This window comes from Rhinolophus hipposideros (assembly GCF_964194185.1).
Source record: "Rhinolophus hipposideros genome assembly, chromosome: 7".
In the NCBI taxonomy this organism is placed as follows: Eukaryota; Metazoa; Chordata; class Mammalia; order Chiroptera; family Rhinolophidae; genus Rhinolophus; species Rhinolophus hipposideros.
The window spans coordinates 4,757,268-4,764,622 of record NC_138053.1 but is presented as its reverse complement, the minus strand read 5'-3'; the positions used below and the strand labels follow the sequence as shown (position 1 = coordinate 4,764,622).

Genomic DNA, 7,355 nt, shown 5'->3' with positions numbered 1-7,355 from the left:
AGGCACCAGAGACCTGCTAAAGTGAGTTTTGCTTTGTAGGGTCAGCCCCAGTACAACAGGTCCTCTACTGTAGTCCACCAGTCCTCACACCCAGTCAGCCCAAGGGTCAATCCCTCTCACTACATGGAAACAGCAGCCAAGTCTCAACTATAACAGGAGGACACACACAACCCACATAAGGGACACACTGACAGAAGAGACTGTAGCACTGGGACCCACAAAACAGCTACTACATAAGTCCACTTTATTAAGACCAGAATACATAACAGCCCTACTTAATCCATAGAAACAAACATTGGAAAGCAGCCAAAATTGGGTGACAAAGAAACATGTACCAAATAAAAGAACAGGACAAAGCTCCAGAAAAAGAATTAACAAAATGGTGACAAGCAATCTACCAGATGCAGAGTTCAAAACACTGGTTATAAGGATGTTCAATGATCTCAGAGAGAACATCAAAAAAGAGATAGATAGGAAACATAAAAATGGAGATATAAAATATACAAAAGAATGAGTCAGAAATAAAGAATACAATAAATGAAATGAAGAATACATTAGAGGAAATCAGCAATAGATTAAATGAAACAGAGGATCAAATCAGCAATTTAGACGACAAAAGAGCAGAAAACACCCAATCAGAACAGCAAAAAAGAAAACAGAATAAAAAAATAATAAATAAATAAATAAATAAATAAATAAATAAAAACAAACAAAAAAAAAAACAATGGCAAGAATTTAAAGGGCCTCTGGGACAACATCAAGCATACCAACATTCTCATCATAGGTATACCAGAAGAAAAAGAGAGAGCAAGGAATTGAAAACCTATTTGAAGAAATAATGACGGAAAACTTCCCTAACCTGGTGAAGGAAATAGACATACAAGTTCAGGAAACACAGAGAGTCCCAAACAAGATGCACTCAAAGAGGCCCACACCAAGACACATCATAATTAAGATGCCAAAGATTAAAGATAAAGAAGGAATCTTGAAAACAGCAAAAGAAAAGCAGTTAGTCATCTACAAAGGGGCTCCCATAAGACTGTCCTGCTGATTTCTCAACAGAAACTTTGCAGGCCAGAGGCATTGGCATGGAATATTCAAAGTAATGAAAAAGCAAGGACCTACAACTAATTTTACTCTACCCAGCAGAGCTATCACTGAGAATCAAAGGACCGATAAAGAGCTTCCCAGACAAGAAAAAGCTAAAGGATTTCATCACCACCAAACTAGTATTAGAGGATGTTAAAGGGACTTCTCCCAGAGGAAAAAAAAAAAATTAAAATGCATGAATAATAAAATGGCAATAACTATATACCAATCAATAATTACTTTAAATGTAAATGGATTACATGCTCTAATCAAAAGATACAGGGTGGCTGAATGGATAAGAAAATAAAACTCTTTTATGTGCCGCCTGCAAGAGACTCACTTCAGATCAAATACACACACAGACTGACAGTAAAGGGATGGGGAAAAGACAATTCATGAAAATGGAAAGAAACAAATAAAAATCTCAGTTAGCAATTCTTATATCAAACAAAATAGACTTTAAAACAAAAGCTATAACAAGTGACAAAGAAGGACTCAGTAGTCCTAATTCTGGGTATTTATCTGAAGAACAATGCTACTTCAAGGGGATGTGCGCATCCATAAGTTCATTGCAGCACTGTTTACAATGGCCAAGACGGAGAGGCAGCCTGGGTGTTTGTCGATGGAAAAATGGATAAAAAGGAGATGGTACATAGATACAATGGAATATTGCTCGGCCAGGGAAGGGAATGGGTTCTTGCCATCTGTGATGGAATGAATGGACCTGGAGGGTATTGTGCTGAGTGGAGTATGTCACATAGTGAAAGACAGATACAGTGTGATTTTGCTTATATATAGAATGTAAAGAACATAATATACAAACAAAATCATAGATACAGAGAACATTATGATGGTTGCCAAATGGGAAGGGGATCTAGAGATGAGTGAAAAAGAGGAATGGATTAAGAAGTACAAATTTGTTGTTACAAAATAATCTTGGGTATGTAGGATAATAGCATAAGGGATATAGTCAATAATATGGTAATAACTATGTACAGTGCCAGCTGGGTACTAGATTAGTTAGGGGTATCACTTCCTAAATTATATAAATATCTAATCACTATGCTGTACACCTGAAATTAATATAAAACAATACTGAATGTCAACTATAATTGAAAAATTTAAAAAGGGGGAAAATGTGAGGGGAATAAGAGATTCAACAAGTCATGGGGATGTAATGTACAGTATCAGGAATATAGTCATTAATATTGTGATAGCTTGGTACAGTGTCAGCTGGTTGTTGGACTTCTTATGGTGATCACTTCTTTAGGTATATAAATGTTGAATAACTATGGTGTACATCTGAAACTAATATAATATTGAGCATTTGCTATATTTTAATAAAAATCTGAAAATAAATGAGTAATTATCAACTTTATTTAGAATATTTAAGTACAAAAAAATGAAAAGTTATATCCCTACGAGTGTTAAGAAAAAGTGAATTGTTCTGAGAATACTAAGACACTGAATTCAAATATCCCTTGAGAAATGAATTATCCAATTTTTGTATATCTTTAATAGTCAGATGTTCAGTTATTTTCTTAAGAAATATTTTTAATAAGATGATTCAACCTTATTTATTTTTTCCCTGGAAGACAGAGTTTTAAGCAACAAGTATGTAATACATCCTAATAAAAATACTGTGATAACATCCAGGTTCAAATGTACTTATCACTAGAAAAAGGGTTTACATACCTGGGTGTTTTTACTTTTAAACATATTTTTCTTCTCACAGTAATACATCAACCACAATAAGGAATACTGAATCATGGAAGGCCATTGTTTTATATAAAATGTGGTACAAAAGTTTAGGATCATATCAAATACCAATTGGATTGGATAATTATGTCAAAAGCTAAAAAGTTCTATAAAAGTATTGAGAGGTTAGTTTCAGGTATATAATATATTTTAAAACATATTGTGAATATTTTATATTTAGTATGTACCAAAACAAGGTTCATCTTGGAATACAAATGCAATCAGCCATGATATGAACGAGTTCTGCGTTGTCATGGGCACTGACACTGCTCTGTGGTACGATCCTGTGCAAAGTGATGATAAATGGGCAGCAGGGAAAATGGTCTAGATTCATCACAAACCAGCTATTTAAAAACGTCTAACAACAGTGAATATATAAGTGCTGTCATCCACCCTGGCTTATGTATTGACCTTAGACTTAAAAGCATTTTTCCATAAATGGCAGTAACTGTGGCCTTTTGCCAAATATAGAATAAATGACACAGCAAATAAAAACAGCAAGAAAATCACACCATACTTCTAACATTTTAATAACTGTTTGTGATGACCTTCTGTGATCTGGAACTTTGTTTTACATAAAATTGAAGTTCTTACAGTCTTTGTCCTTCAGGTTGCCACCTGTTGCCATAAAAGTCTAGTTCTGGTGTATCTTGGACGGGGCTTTCTTTTTAGAGAAAGATATTATTTCTTCTTGCAAAAGTCTTTTCTTTTCTCCCAGCTTCATTCTCTCTTCTTGGTGAACTCTTTTAAGGTGCTCAAATTTGCCTGCTTTCAGCTTCTTTCATTATGGTTTATTTCTCCTTTACTCACTGCACAAGCATATGTTTCATTTCTTCTTCCTTCCTCTGGCATTTAGCATAAAATTTGTGTCTTTTGGCTTCGTAGGTCTTTTGAAGATGGAGTGGCGTATTCTCTGGGCCCACATCAGCAAAGCCCATTTCCTCCCTCTTGCAACGCGTGCAGAGTTCTTAGTGCCTGGGGTGGGTCTGCTCTGGCAGATCCTCCATGTTTGTACAAGTGAGCATTTCCCAGAGCCTTACAAAGTCACAGTGGTTTTCATTTTCCACTTGGACAACACCCCAAGGGTACTGGCGGGTTCTGACCATCCTATTATGACTTGTACATCATCCAGGCTTCCTACAGCCACAAATGGCACGTGTCCATTCACTGAAGCATTGATTTTAGCAATAGTTTCATCATCTCTTGGGAACTGCTATATCTGGACACCGTCGCTGACCAATTCACTCAGGAGCTTGTTCCGAAACTTCTGTAACTCAGTTTTAGAAATTGCATCTGCTTTGGCAATCACCTGTATAATGTTCACCTTGCTGTCAGGCTCCTCCTGGTTAAGAGATCAAGTGTCTTCAGAGAGTGGCCTGTGGTTGGGATGACGTGGAGGCACATGGATACGAGAATCAAGGTAGTGAAAGAGAGAACATTCACCTTCAGGTCTTGGAGACAGGCCTCAGAGTGACCATCTACCTAGTCAACCGTTGCTTGGTAGCTCTCGTCTTTGTTTATGCGCTCACCAAATCCCGCCATATTTGCAATGGTCAATTTCAATCGAACATTATTCCCTTGGAGTTCATATGTCTGAACTTTAAGTCTAACATGGATTAAAAATGTGAGGATTTATGGTCTTCAAAAGTAGTATTAAGCAATGTACCAATCAGCATTGATTTTCCAATTCCAGTCTCCCCGACGCAGAGAATACTAAAGCAGAAGGCTTGCTGAATGGATCTATCGACCAGCTGATCAGGCAAACTCTCAAAACCAAGATGGCCATACATAAAGAATGAATATTTTCTTTTTTTCTATTTTTTTTTTTTTGTCTGTTCATCGTCAGATACTTGTGAGGACATACAAGTTTTTGTTGCCATGTGAGACTGAAAGAGCAGGTGCTGTGCCACCTCGGAGGTCCTGAGCAGGAGCTGAGCGAAGCTGCATGTAGCCAAGGGGGCCCTGGGAGAGCTTAATGCACGGGGTGAGAGGCACGGGCCCCCCTCTTCCACTTCTAAAACCATTGTGATTACACTGGGCCCTCAGATAACCCAGGATAACCTCCTTATTATAAGGACATCATATTGGCAAACTTAATGCCATGTGCACCCTTAATTTCTCTGCTGTATAAAGTCATACATCACAGGTTCCAGAGCTTAGGACGTGGACATGTTTGGGGGCCATTACTCTCTCTATGCCAGTGGATATAGGAGCCCAGGCAGCCTTCCCTAATGAGGAAGACAGTGGCGGGGTCTTCATCCTAAAGCCTCCTCCTGGTGTCACCCTCAGCCATGGATTTCTTTGGTCTCTTCCTCTTGCATATTATGTCTATTGGCTAAAGTGCATCCTTATGAAGGAAAAAAAACAAGTGACCCAAAGTGTTTGCCCAAATCTTTGCCCCAAACAGTAACAGTTAGTGGGGAGGAGAGGTCTGTGGAGAAAGCTAGACCATTTAAGGATTTGTTACAAGAAGATGGGCTGGTGCTGGGAAGATGAGATGGATAATCAGTCTTGCTGAGGAGTAAGAGAGGGGGGCCCACCGGGGCAGGAGGAGCTGGGGTGGGGCTGTTGGGACTCAGAGCTGCATACATTTTAACTGAGGTCAATTTCACAAATGCTGAAGAAAAGGGACGGACTCGATGAAGTGCAAACCTTTCCTGAAACACTGCTGCAACAATCCCATGAAGACACTTACAGCAGGCAGGAAACAAATCCCCGCAGTAACCAATAGAAACAAACCCAAGCACATAACTTACTAGGGGGAAATAGCTTCTGGTGCCAGCTGAAGAACGCACAATAACGTCATTGAGTCCTGAGCCCTGTTCTGCACTGACACCATGGACGGACAGAATGAGAGAGAGGCCCTCAGGAGCCTCCAGCCCTAGTGGGGGAAAGGAGAAACACACTCCTGAAGAGCTTACAATTGCAAACACACCGTGTGAAAGGCCAAGAATCGTGAGCAGCTTTTTAAAGAGTCAGAGGGGTTTAGAAGAGGTGAAGGGTCCCTGTGGCCCGAGGAGAGGGGAGTGAGGGGTCAGCAGAGAGAGGTAAAGAAGTGGTCTGGAGTAAGGCTCTGCCATTTACCAGCCGTGTGACTCAGGAAGTGACTTCAACCCCAGTACCTCAGTTTCCCTGCCTGAGCAAAAGTGGCAATCATAGAACTCGTGGGTGGTACCCTGTGCACAGTGCTGGGAACGTGGTGGGCATGCTCTGTGTTAGTTTTCATTTGTCTGTTTGTTTTTGGTTTTGTTTTTCTGTGGTAAGAACACCTTCGTGAGATCAACGCTCTTAACAGATCTGTCTGTAAGTGTCCAATGCAGTATTGTCATCTATAGGCACAATGTTGTACAGGAGATCTCTACAACTTCTTGCATAAGTGAAATTTTATGCATGTTGATTGGGGGATTGCTAATTGGTGTGTTTGTTCTTGTGCTGCAGCTGTAATTGTAAGCGTTACTTAAGGCTTCATGGCAACAGCGGGACTGAGGCTGGGCCATAAAGGGTTGGCAATAGAGCGAGGAAAGAAATGGCCACAATGGTGAGGCAGAGAGACCCATTCAGGAACAGGAAGAGCCTCAGCAGGTGGTCTGACTGGCTCCGGTCAGGAGCTAAAGGTTCTGTTCAATAAGGAGGTGTTGTGAGCCTGGAAGGGCCGTTGCCACCTTTCAGTCTCTTCCTGAAAGCCAAGGGGACATTAACCCCTCAGCAGGACCCTGTGTCCGTCACTGCATTGTACTCCTGACACGAGTGGGGAACAAGGTCCCTGCACCCAGGTTCAGACAGAGTGAGTAACACAGCTTTATTTGGGAGCCAATGTCCCTCCAGAGGCCAATGCTCTGGTAACACAGAAGGTTATACAGAACAGAATAGAATTTCATAACGAATCAGGTCCCAGAGTCAATAGAGGTGGAAAAGGTTCCTGTTCCAGGAGAGGCAACTGGGCCCACGATGGGTCTGAGGCGAGCGGGTTTTGCAGGGAAGAGCTTGGGAGAGGCCCGGCATATAATGGCTTGCACCTTAAGGAGGACTCTGTCGGGTCGCTCAGACGAATGTCCCGGAGGATAGTTCCAGAGGGTCTCGCTCAGAGCCTTGCAGAGGGTCTTAGCCATTGTGCCACGTCGGACCACTCATGGCATTGCTCTGATGTTCCGCTTTTATCTTCTTTTCCTTGGGCTTGTTTACCTGTTAGGTGATAACCAGAAGTTGTTTTGGTGAAGGTGTTTATCACTCAGTTTTGTTATACTCAGTTTCACACAAAAACATGTTTTTTACTTCACTCTTATCAGTTCCACACACATGCGGCCATAGTCCTGTCCCTACAAGTAAACAACTTGTTTTGCACACCTCAATCCAACTTATACAATATATTTTATATGCTCTATACAGGAGGTCAGGGTAAATTGCAAAGGCTATCTAAAATCGTTTAGGAAGTCCCCAGGTGAGTGAGATCAAACAAGAGACATAAGAATAGACATAGAAACAATTAAAGTGTTCTTCAATAGATGATT

General features: G+C 40.7%; 1 pseudogene across 1 annotated transcript; it reads right to left on the bottom strand.

Annotated features, from left to right (window-relative positions):
* Positions 1–3,418: 3,418 nt before the first annotated feature.
* LOC308499858 (septin-10-like) lies at positions 3,419–4,757 on the bottom strand (annotated as a pseudogene). The gene has a single exon. The product of its transcript is annotated as a septin-10-like (transcript).
* Between the last annotated feature and the right edge of the window lie 2,598 nt (positions 4,758–7,355).